The 12,925-nt window shown below is 42.0% G+C and overlaps 1 long non-coding RNA gene across 1 annotated transcript in view; it reads right to left on the reverse strand.

The window, feature by feature from the left end:
- Positions 1-1,607: 1,607 nt before the first annotated feature.
- Positions 1,608-12,925, reverse strand: part of LOC138749289 (uncharacterized) — a 73,781-nt gene continuing 62,463 nt past the window's right edge. Inside the window, exon 3 of the long non-coding RNA XR_011348538.1 lies at positions 1,608-1,694. This is a non-coding gene — a long non-coding RNA (uncharacterized lncRNA). The remainder of the gene's footprint in view (positions 1,695-12,925) is intronic.

A 12,925-nucleotide genomic window follows, 5' to 3' on the forward strand; every position in this document is an offset into this window, starting at 1 on the left:
CCTATCCGCTTCCCTATTGTAGTCAGTAATCCTACCGGCAACCATCGTATCACTGGCAAATTTGTAGGTGGCTTTTGAATTGTGTCTGGCCACACACATGGGTGTAAAGAATAGAGAAGTGAACTAATCACATGTCCTTGAGGAGCACCTTTGTTGATCATCAGTGAGGAGGAGATGTTGTTACTGACTGTGGTCTTCCAATAACAAAGTCAAGGATCCAGTTGCGGGGGTGCAGGGGGGGTACAGAGGTCCATGTTCTGGGTCTTGTTGGAGCGTGCCGGGCTGCGGACTGCTGGAGATTGGCTCAAACTGGCTGGAGGGATACCAGGTATCGGAACTGGGATGCAAGAGGGTGCCAAGGACGTTGAAGGGTTCATGAATATGTCGGAAGTTCAGATCTGGAGCTTGGGTTGCCAATGGTTTAGACTGGATTCCGCGGAGGCTGCAGGAGTGCTGGAAGCAAGTCTGCGGATACTCGGTGACTCTGGCAGGTCGGGGGGGGGGGGGGGGGTGGGGGAGGGACACTCTCTTTTGCTTCTCTCTCTGACTAAGAGGTACTTAGACAATTTCTGCCAGTGGCAAATCTGTCTGCCTTGCAGCAGGCAAAAAGGAATTTCATGTAATACGACACTGTTTTATTACTAAGGTAATAAATTGAAGTTTGAAATAATGGTGTTGAACACTGAGCTGGAATCAAACAAGAGTAGCCAGACATATGTATTGCTGTGGTCAAGGTGATCCAGAGCTGAGTGGAGAGCCAGTGATATTGCATCTGCTGTGGAGTGATTGGGATGGTAGGTGAATTACAGTGGGTCCAGATCTATACTTTGGTACATTGAAAATCTGGTTTCAATTTAGACCATGATCAACAACTCAAAGCATTTCATCACAGTTCATTCATCTACAAGAATTCTTCTCAATCTTTTGTTTGAGACTCAAACTTTGAGCAAACTCCTTCGAGATTGCCTTTAATTACTTTCTCAAATATTCACTGGATATTCATATAAAATTATTCGCCACATTCCTCTTGCCATAAAGAGAATTATTTTTAAGAAATAATGCTAAATCAACAAATATGGATGGATTATTTTGAATTACATTAAGATTAATTTGTGATATGTATAGGATATGACGTGCTTTTTGTTATATTAGTAGACTTTGCATGTAGGATTATTAGGTTAAACTCAATAAAAAAAAGAAAGATGGAGTGTGAGTTGGGGGGGGGCAGTGTGGGTGGGACATTTTGGCCTGTGTAGCAAGTGGGACTCCATGTGGGCCATTTTTGTGCAAATGTTATTTCACAACACATGCATACATTCACTATAAGATATAAATTTCTCGATAACCTGTCCTTCAATGAGCATCATGACAGGAGAGATTAGAGTTGATTCAACAACAATATCCTGTGGTCAAGCTTATTGCTGCCATCAAATATAGAGTTGTCAAAATACCAAGAGATGGATATTCATACTGATCACAGCTAAAGGCAACTAATGATATTCTAGTCACACAATGTGCCAGCTTTATTCCAGAAATTCTAAGGAAACCTTTTTAAAACAACACTCACAAGATTATCCAATTTTTCAGGATTCTCAAGGTTATAAGATCTGTTGTTCGTTTCACCAGCTTTATCATAACAGGACTTGTAGATTCCAAATTCTGAAAGAAAAATCCATTTTTGCTTTTTCACTTCTCTGAAATGGAACAAAAAGAGAACAAAATTATCAAAGAACTCAGCTTGAAGAGGATTTTATTTGAACACTCAATGGGATACAATCTACAAGCCGGGAAGATTGACTTAATCTTTCGAAATATTGTATAGAATCAGGAACTTTACTGCAATGCACCCTTCCCACACAGTCTCCAGTTATTAGTCCTGATACTTCCCAACAGCCCTGCAACTATCTTATCCTTTTTAAAGGGAACCAATTCCAAATTAAAAAATATTACTGAACCAGAATTTCACTCTGATTTATGGATTGTCATTTCAGTTCATCACAATTTGCTACTTCTTTTCACCATCCACCACATTCAGCACTATTTTGCTTTGTCAATCTTTACCTTTATTGCCCTGGTTTAAAAAATTTCTCTCAGTATTGCAGTTTGTTTACATTCATTACCTGTTTACAGTTCATTTGTTTACACATGTACATTGAGTAAAATATTTGCACTACTGCTGATTCTGCCTCCCCCGTGGGAAAGAGAATCTCAGGGTTGTATGTGATGTCGTGTATATACTCTGACAGTAAATCTGAAATCTGCCTCATGCTATACAAATAATTACTGTCTGCCCATCATACCTCCTCAATTAAATCTCTCCCCTTAACCCTCTTAGATCAGAGAGCATCCACCACTTTTCCATCTCACTATACTACCCAAACTCCTCATCCCTGGTATTCATTTAGCCTCTTCGAAGCTGCTCAGGTTGATACAGAATGCTCCGATAGAAGTCTAACCTGTGAAGGATTAAGATTTACCGAAATTAGCTTGTGTCTGATTTAGCAAGTTGGGCCAAAGTGCCTGTTTCCCTTATGGACCTGATGGGAGAAGGTGAGTGGGGGAACATCACCAGTCCCCTCTCTCAGACTGGAGGAGACACAGGCAACGAGGAATTCCCTCACATATTTTCAGAAGGAACTAAATTCAACATACCATAAAGGGTGCAAAAATTATCACTGCCAGTGCAAAGGACAAATGTTCTCTCTGCACTGCAATGCTTAAACACCAGCGTAGTTTAACAGTAATTAACCAGAGGCATCCAGATGGTGCATAATTCCCCATCACATCCTCTGCTACAAGACCACCTGCACAGCTCATCACACATCAATGAGCAAATCCAGCATCCAATCACCCTTCTGGCTTGCCGCAGTGCTTTCAGTAATGTGAAGCTCCTCTTGTGGAGAATTTCTGTCATTCCTAAATGAGTGGGGATTTGCACAGCTGGAGCCACTTCCTGCTAGGCTCTTCCTACAGTGTCCCTGACAGGTCTCCTGCTCCCCTTGGCACATTGGCTCTCCCTCCTGCCACTTATTTCATTTATGTGAAGGCCAAGTCTCTTTAAATAAATCATCTCCTCTGAAGCACCTCCCACCGCAGTAAGTGGCTGGATTCTTGCTGCATGGGGCATTGTTTGAAGTTGTTTTCAACTGTGCCTATTCCCCGAGAACCTCACAGCTCCTGTTCAGTGGATAATTATGGGCATTATCCATTAGAGTACCATCTCAAATAGGTTTGCCCAATGTCATAACTTTTGCCCAATGTCATAACTTTTGCCCAATGTCATAACTTTTGCCCAATGTCATAACTTTTGCCCAATGTATATTCAGCGCAGCAAAGAAGGGGGAAACTCAACTTCCAGGGATACGAATTTCATTAAAAAGGGAAAAAGCCACAAAGCTGGGTTAAAACATGAACAATATAATTAACCTAATTTGACCTAACTTGTGGTCAAACAGATACACGTTTTTGGTGGGGAAGCAGGAGTCGATTAATGCAAAAGAGAATTGCCATCTAGTATTTCTCTACAGGTAAGGTATCTAAAACAATGAGACAAAGAGGCTGAAGAAGAAAGTTCTGAAGCGTGAATAGGCTAATTTCCTCAGGAAGGGCCAACCGTGATTCAATTTATTGTCATTGTAGTAAACAGTTTTGCCTGCTGCAAGGCAGACAGATTCGCCACTGGCAGGAATTACTGAAGCGCCTCTTACAGTCAGGCTTTGACCTAGTCAGAGGGAGAAGTAAAAGGGAGTCCCCCAGAGAAACCGAGTGTTCATAGATTCGCCTCCAGCGCTTCCACAGTCCCTGAAAGCCAATCCAAACCATTGGGAATCTGAGCTCCAGATCTAAACCTCCAACATGGTCAGGGACGCTCCAGTACCCTTGGCACCTCCTCACTTCCCAGTTCCGATACCTGGTACCCCTCCAGCCAATTGAAGCCAGTCTCCAGCAGTCCGCAGCCCGGCGTGAATCTCCCAACAGCAGCCCATAGGGTCCTCGCCTCGAGTCGCCAGCAGTCCTCGGCCACAGAGCTCCCTCACTGGTCTGCTGCCGTGGTCACCATCCTGATGGTCTCCTCTGCTTTTCCTTCTCAGATGGTGCAAGATCTTCCCGTCCTTTTGTCCCCTGCTCCAGACCTCCACTTCCCCTAGAGTCTGCAGACCCACTGTAATTCCTCCAGCATTAGAACAACCTAACCCTCAATTACTTTGAATGAACTTTTGTCATTTCATTTAATGAACCGTGGTAAAATTTGGAAAATTGCATTCTCGTATATGTGTAATGTTGTGATGTAAAATTCAATTGTTCTCCTGCTTTTGATGTCTTGATTAATAAATTGTACATTTCTCATTGTTGTAATGTCATTCAGCACAGATCCATTGATTCAATGCCAAGCATCTATTTACATAAATCTTATGTTAATCTCATTTTATTCTCCACACATTCTCATTGGATTCTATCATTCAGCTCTGTTTTATTGCCAATTTATGGCCACCAATTATCCCAACAACTTAATATACAATTTATCCAAAGAGACTAGTACACACGCGGAATTACTTCAATGAGTTTTAACAAAGTGATTGAACTTTGAAGATGGACAAGACCACTGCTGAGTTTGTTACCATGAGGAACAACTACAAGGTGGGATGAGCCAGTTAGCTATACAAAGGTAGGAGGGGAAAATAATGCCTTTCATCATCTACTGACCACATGACCTGGGTGGACAAAACATGGAATAGGTGCTACCAGACCCTGATAATACCTCACACTCACAGTTAGAGCCAGGTTGTTGACTGAGCCCTGTATCTCACCTCTCTGTAGCCACATCAACTCACCAAAGCCCATCCAATGGGCAGGCCCTCATTTATCAATGGGTCACATTATGCTCCCAACGCAATATCATGTGAAAGCAGAGAGAGAGTAGGGTTTGGGTCAGAATCCAGGCACAATAGACCAGGAAACACAACAAGGAAGTCAGGGCTTCATGCCGACACAGCAAGACTGCCAGTTCTCCATCTTTCTATAGAGTGGAACACAAAAGTCTGCAGACCCTGATTATAAGCACACAGAAAATGGTGGAGAAACTCAGCCGGTCTCATAGTGTCCATAGGAGGTAAAGAGAGATTTCTGACATTTTGGGCCTCCAATCTTTACCTCCTATGGACGCTACAAGACCAGCTGAGTTCCTCCACCATTTCCTGTGTTTTTACTGCATCCTTCCAGAGCCAAGGTTGCAACAAACCCCTTTGCATCAATTCCATAAGTACTCTGATCCCTGGAAGCACACCCTATGAGCCTCACGCGGTATTAGTGTAATCTTCCCTAATGTCGCTGTTTGATTTTGCTCAATAGTTTGACACAATGGAAGGAAACATGCTAATATGAATATGATTTAGTCTAGTTCATTGAGCAATCTGTTGACTTTCGATTTAACTAGGCAGTTGCTATAGCAACAGGAGGAACAGTTTGTGGACTGACTAGCAGCCTATGGTGACTGCAATAAAGATTAATAGATATATCATCCTTCCTCTGAGAAGAAAGCATCACATTTTATGAAACTGACTTAATCACCTTGGCGAACAAACTTGTTTTTACTGTGCATTGCTTTAGTAGTTATGGTATGAACAACAAATAAATGTGACAACATTCATTCTGCATCATGAACACACCCTCCGCTAAGTTTTGCTAACACCTGTAATGTAGAAATGTGAACTCAGAAAAATTGCTCCACTGCCCAGTTTAACAGGAGATAAACGAGCAACAATTTCTTATGAAGTGCAATGCTCCAAGCATACTGTCAAGTCTATTGTCACCTGATTGCCAAGTGCAACCCGATGAAATGGCCTTTCCTCTACAAAGGTGAAGTCTTGCACTTCTGCGCTGTCCATACTCATTCCATCGTCACTCTTGTTGATGACAGAGGTTTTAATCTTATCATTTTGGGCAGAATTCAAGATCAAAATCATCCGTAAAGGAGTAATGTTTTAACTCCCTGTCAGATTCTAAATTGCTCGTGGGAGCAGAGTTGCTAAAAGTGGCATCTTGGAAGAAGCAACACCATCCACCCCAGTTGTGCTGAAGGGGCATTGTATTAAGCAAAACTGTTTAATATCAATGACAAACCAATCACTGAAAGTAATAACTGTTCAGTGCAATTCAGAGTTTGGTTTCAAATAAGAACCAGAGCTATTTAAACTCAAAACAGACCTCCACACCTCAGTGTAAATGTGAAATGAAGCAGATAGAGGGGTAATGGTTATTGATATTAAATATTACAATGTCATTTTACTCTTCATTACTCTGCGTGCTTTTACATTTTAAGCCAACTTTACATAGTTACCTGGAGAACCATTTTTACCAACTTTTTATTTCCACTCACATCCCACTTTAAGTAATCCCTATGCCATCGGTGCTCTGTGATTAGTAAGGGATTGCTTAAGGTGGGATGTGAGTGGGAAGGGAAGGTTGAGAATCACTGCTCTAGACCCAATTGTTACTGAAATATTTTGCTTGAGAAAAATTGTCATTGGCCCATTTCCTTTGGAGTTATGAAACCCTGCACATAACGAGTCAATGAGGGACGATTAAAACAGTGGTCTTCAAACTTTTTCTTTCCACTCACATACCACCTGAAGTAATCCCTATGCCATCGGTGCTCTGTGATTAGTAAGGGATTCCTTCAGGCGGGATGTCAGCAGAAATAAAATGTGATATTCTGGGATCGTTGTCTTAAAAGGGCAATCAAAATCATTAAGGACCCTTTTCATCTTTCAGCTGCTCCTGTTGGGGAATAAAATACGGTATCAGAGCCAGCCCCACCAGGTTGAGAAGCATCCTCTTCCCAGCGGCAGTGAGACTGCTGAACAACCAAAGGACCTGCTCACACTAACCATCCGAAACTCTCACACTCATGAAACAATATTTATTTATTTGTATATATGAGTACTTGTCTTCCATACGTGTTGTTTGTCTGGTTCTGCCTAGTTGTGTGTCTGTATGTTTTGAACCGAGGACAGGGGAATGCTTTTTCGTCGGGTTGTACTTGCGCAATCAGATACTTGATTTGACTTGTAACTGGCGGCACAGATTTGTGGGCCGGAAAGGCCTGTTACCATGCTGTATGTCTAAAAAAAAATAAAAACTGTCATCTGGAGCAAAAAACAATCAAGACATCTTGATGAAGAGTTCCAACCCAAAGTGTTGACAATTCTTTTCTCTTGTTGAACCTGCTGAGTTCCTCCCGCAAATTTTTCTCCTTTACCCAGATTCGACAAACCACTTACTTCCCCATCCCTCAAAGATATTTTTAACGTAATAAATTAAATTGATCAATAATGAAAAATAGTATCAATATTTGAGTATCACCATACTCTTCCTTAAGGTCCTGGTGCCATGGAAATTAATCTTTGATGACTGGAGCCCTCAAGAAATCTTTGATAAATTAACAACTCAAAGTAGAGTTTGCAGGCCTGATTGCATGGCTGCTCTCATTAATTCCATTCTAATTATTGTTCCTTGATCTTTCCCTGAACTCATTAATGTTTCTCTCCTTCCTTTTTTAGCCCCTTTTACAGGCAGCGAGTATTTTGTGGGATTATTACAAATCAAAGGAAGAGCTCATTCCTGCTAATTGGCTCATTAGTTTACATCCAATGGAGGAAGAGTTCCATTTCAATAAATGCAATTAGGTGACATTGAAACAGCTGGTTAGCAATTGGGAAGATGAGGCAAGTGCTTTGTCTATGAAGATGGAGGCAGGGCAAAGGCCTATTTAGCAGCAAGAGGAACCATCCCCTTTCTAGGGTTCATTTCCTGATGGATACTGGCTCCGAATTACAGGTTGGTGGAATAGATTGAGGTCCTGAAATATTGGCTGTCCATTTCTCACTGTGGGTCCAGCCTGGCCTGTTGTGTCCCATGGGCTTCTCTTTCTTTGCTCAAGAGCCCAGCATCTCCATTTCTTGTGTTTTCTTAGCTTTTCAGATTGGGGCTCCACATAAAGGCTCATCACTGTGACCTCACATCTCTCTGTTTGATGTATGTCTTGGTTTGGATGCTGCAATACATCCTCAGACCTGGGTTACACCAGTTATAAATAAAAGTTTCATTATTGTTATTTAGAATGTAATGTACATGAAATTCTTTGACTTATCTTGGCCTACTATAAGGCAGACAGTGAGTTGCCACTTTGTCTAGCGCCCTTCACAGAAACCTACAGCACCTGGTGTTCATCGATGGTCTCCCCTCCCAAGTACCGACAAGGCCTGTGCCTGCTTAACTTCTGAGATCAGACAATTTCATGCATTAGGCTTCTGTATAGATACACAAGGTGGGCAATACATGACTAATGAAGTTGGCTGCTTTGATTTGAATAATGAGTGTTGGTGTAGTTGGATACATCCAGAGAAGTGGAGGTGTTTTACTCTCTGACTTGTGTTTGAGGATGGGATTCAAGCAGAAAGACCAAGAACTCCCAGCCTTTGACCTCTTTCCCGGAGTAGTTTGTTTCCTTGTCCGGTAATCCATGTAATGTAAAGGGTGGCATTTACAAATTGAGCCATTGGTGGCCATCTTGCATTGCACTTCATAAGAAAATGTTGCTCGTTTGTCTCCTGTTAAACTGGGCAGTGGAGCAATTTTTCTGAGTTCACATTTCTACATTACAGGTGTTAACAAAACTTAGCGGAGGATGTGTTCATGATGCAGAATGAATGTCGTCACATTTATTTGTTGTTCGTACCATAACTACTAATGGGACATGGTGTAGGTAAACAAGCCCATACATCCATGCAGGGAGCAGGACAGGTGTACAAGGAGATTAACAAGGTATACACAGGACATTATTTGGTGAGACATAAAGAAGAGACCAGGGAGGACACTATTTGAGCCACTATGCACCGGTCTCAGAATCAGATTTATTATCAGACTACATACATGACATCACATATAACCCTTAAATTCTTTTCCCCTGCGGGCACGGCAGAATTACCAATAATTGGTAGTCCAAAAAAAATGTACACAGCGTAAACAAACAAAGAACTTTAAACAGATGATGAATGTAAACAAACTGACTGTGCAATACAGAGAGAACAAAAAGAAAATCAATAAGAGTCCTTAAATGAGTCCCTGATTGAGTTTGTCATTGAGGAGTCTGATTGTTTGGGGGGTGGGTAGCAGCTATTCCTCAACCTGGCGGTGCGAGTCTTGTGGCACCTACACCTCTTTCCTGATGGCAGCAGTGAGAACAGAGGTGTGCTGGGTGGTGAGGGTCTTTGATGATCTCTGCTGTATTGCGGGAACTGTGATTTCTCAACAGAGAAGATGAAGATACACCAGGACATTGCCGCGACAAAGATTTTAGTGATCAGATGAGATTGCATATGATGAGGTTGTAAGAGTTGGATTTGGCTGGGCGTTTTCATGGATGCATTGATACTAGGGGCTAACTGGCCCTCAGTGCTTTAAATTTCATCAATTCTCTGCCTTCAGCATAGGCTCCGCCAGAGGTTATAAATTTTGTTGTAATTTTCATGGACCATCTGAATATCAATCTCAAGCCTACAAGAAATGGACTCTTCAGTAAGATGATAGAGAATTGAGCTAGGACAATCCCATTCAGTGTGCTAGATGGAATGCAACTCCAACCTCACTGGTTTCAGATGTTGGTCCTGTTAAGGTCTGCTACTTTCTTCATCTCTGCAAACCAAACTGACCACAACTGCCTGAAATCCCCCCCCTTCCTTTCATTGCAATTCTCCAAGCATCTGGTCGCAGCTGAGGTTTCACATTCACGAATCTCTTCCCCCCCACCCCCCCCACCCCACAGGAATCTCAAACCCCACACTGTTTAGTTGGGAAATTCATTCAAATTACTATTTATTCCCTCAATCTACATTTTCGTACATCTGGATTTATTGAGGATAACTCAAAGACCATTAATACTGGACTATTAAGATTTTGCTTCATGAATGCTTTTTGGTATATTTTATGAATTTTGGGCTGCTGATCACAAAAATCAACTTAAATTTCCCCATCACATACCTTTTTTAATATATTGCCTATTTTAGTGATTTCCTGCCATATTTTAAGTCTACTAGTATATTTCCAACAAAGCAAGCTGCTTTGGTCAATCCAAGCATGGCTGGACATGCACTCAGTAAATGTGCTATGCAAATGTTGTCTTAGTCCAGATGGATGCAGACAGGCTACAAAAGCAGCTCACATATACAGATGCTGTGCATTACATTGATTATAGAATGAACACCTATTGATGCACATGTTCTTCAGGCAATAGCATAGTGCCTGTACTTAATAACAGCATTTATTGTCTTCAGGAGAATTCAATAGAGCAAAAATGTCTCGTCTTGGTGCAGTCAGTAACGAAAATGGTGAAAGGCTTCATCAGGACATTGCGACCATGGAAAAGCAGTATCAGGGGAACTGGAATCTATCAATGCTGGCTGACTATTGTTGGACACTGACACAAGAGGCATCAGATGCTGAGTACAAACGAAAATTAGTGGCAAAACATTTTTAGGTCAGTTGAACTGTTGCAATGTGTCAGCGTCATTATGCCATTAAACTCAATGCTAAATTCAATTAAAGTTAATTTAATGTTTCTCCAACCTCTTAGGTGACATAGAAATTCTGAAATTGTCTTTGTGTTCATCTTGAAGTTGTCTATCATAATCTCCAATTTATTTTCAGGAAGCAAACCTTTTAAAAACAATGTTGTCCAGGGTTAACTAGGGCTCTACCTTCTTTGGTTGCATTAACTATTGGATTTTTATTTTGTAGTTAAACAAGAAAATCTGCAAACACTGTGATTGTAGTTTACACAAAAATGCTGAAGAAACTCAACGAGTCATGCAGTGCTCTTCATGAAGCAAAGAGAAAGATACATAACAAATGTTTCTAGCCTGAGTCCTTCATCAAAGCCCCCTGATTAAAATGCTGGGGAGCAGGACAAGGACAAGAGGTCACAGGTGGATATGGGTGGGAGGGCACAAGAGGAAAAAGCTGAGAAGTGATTGGGGGAGGGGATAGCTCTCTGAATGGAGAAGGAAAAGCGTGGAGAGCTGGATGTAAGGAGACAGAGCGATGGGGACAGGGGAGTGGCCTAGCAGAAACTAGAGAACCCGCTGTTAATGCCATCCAGTTGGAAAGTGCCCAAACCAAACGTGAGGCTCCTCCAATTTACGGGAAGACTTGGCTTGGCAGCAAACGAAGCCATGAACAGACACTTCAGTGCGGGAGGTCTGACCTGCTCTTTGTCTGGAATCCTTACCACTCCTCAACAAGTCCAAGTGGAAGAGATCTCCTTTTTTTCTGCATGACCATCCTTTGCTTGTTGGACACCAAGATGAAAATATTTTGTAATATTAACATTCGCTTTTATCAGAAGTAGGCTTGCAAAGCTCTTGGTCTTGTCAACAGTGAGTTCAGCAGTGGTGTCAGGACCAATATATGGTATTCAGTTGTTATCATTTAGCAGCTCCATGCAGAAGCAAAGATAACTTCTAAGAGATCTACCATGTCCTAAAAGTAGATTTTTTCAATGTTCGCTGTAATATCAGAATTGCAACATCTAATATCTACACATCAAGATCCCATAAAGAAGATAATAAGAAAGTGATGGGTGTGAGGTAGGGAAGGTTTAGCTTGTTGAATCAAAATCAGAATTATTGTCATGAACAAGTCACAAAATTCTTTGTTTTCCAGCAGCGTCACGGTGCAAGTATTCAAATAAACCACTTAACAATGATAGATAAAAATAGTCCCCAAAAAGTCAAAGTGAGGCAGTGTCTTTGGTTGATTGATCATTCAGGAATCTGATGGCAACGGGGAAGAAGTTATCTTTGTGCCACTGAGTGCTCATCTTCAGGCTCCTGTACCTTTTCCCAATGGTAGCAGAGTGAAGAGGCCATGGCCTGGGTGTTGGGGGTCTTGATAATCGAAGCTGCTTTCTTAAGACACCGTCTCATGTCCTCGATGGAATGAAATTTGGTGGCTTTGATGTCGCAGGCCGAGTTAACAACCCTCTGGAATTTTTTCTTGTCCTGAGCATTGGCACCTCCATTCCAGACAGTGATGCAACCAGCCAGAATGCTCTCCACGGTATGTCCTGTAGAAGGGCGGCATGGTTGGCATAGTGGTCAATGCAATGCTGTTACATCGCCAGCGATCGGGACCAGGGTTCGAATTCTGCGCTGTCTGTAAGGAGTTTCTACATTCTCCCTGTGTCTGTGTGGGTTTTCCCCTAGGGCTCCAGTTTCCTCCCTCCATTCAAAACATACCAGTGGTGTAAGTTAATAGGGTGCAAATTTGGTGGCATGGACTTGTGGGCCCAAATGGCCTGTTACTGTCTAAAAAAAATTTTAATTTAAAAGTTTTCGAGAGTCTTCAGTGACATACCGGATAAGTTTATGAAAGTTGGCACAACATTGTGGGCCAAATGGCCTGTACCATGCTATGTTCTAAGATGACCATGGCCAGAAAAATTTCTAAAAATGTTGTCCGGTCAGCAGGAATAATGTAGCGGTCTTCTTCAAATGGGTACCACAGTATCTTTGACGTCCACTTGAGAGAGCAGTAGGCTTTGGTTGAACAACTCTTGAAGGACCGCACTTTCACCTGTACAACACTCCATCAGCATGGAGTTCAGTCACTGAAGATCAGACAAGGATTTTGTGAACGTCTATGATTGCTCACTCCATTCAGGCTACCCACTCAGCCCTCTCTCCTCCTTATTATCCAGCCAACAAACTGCCTCCTGATGTCCCCCCACCATGGTGGGACGTTGCCAATTTGAGCAGCTGCCGATTAATGGTTCACATAATTTGCAACAGCTACTATTCTTCCTGTAGATGCTGGCACTCCACTTGTTCAAGAGAAGTGTCACTGTCAAGGAGAACCAAGTCAACAGACA

This window comes from Narcine bancroftii, chromosome 14 (assembly GCF_036971445.1).
Source record: "Narcine bancroftii isolate sNarBan1 chromosome 14, sNarBan1.hap1, whole genome shotgun sequence".
Taxonomy (NCBI): Eukaryota; Metazoa; Chordata; class Chondrichthyes; order Torpediniformes; family Narcinidae; genus Narcine; species Narcine bancroftii.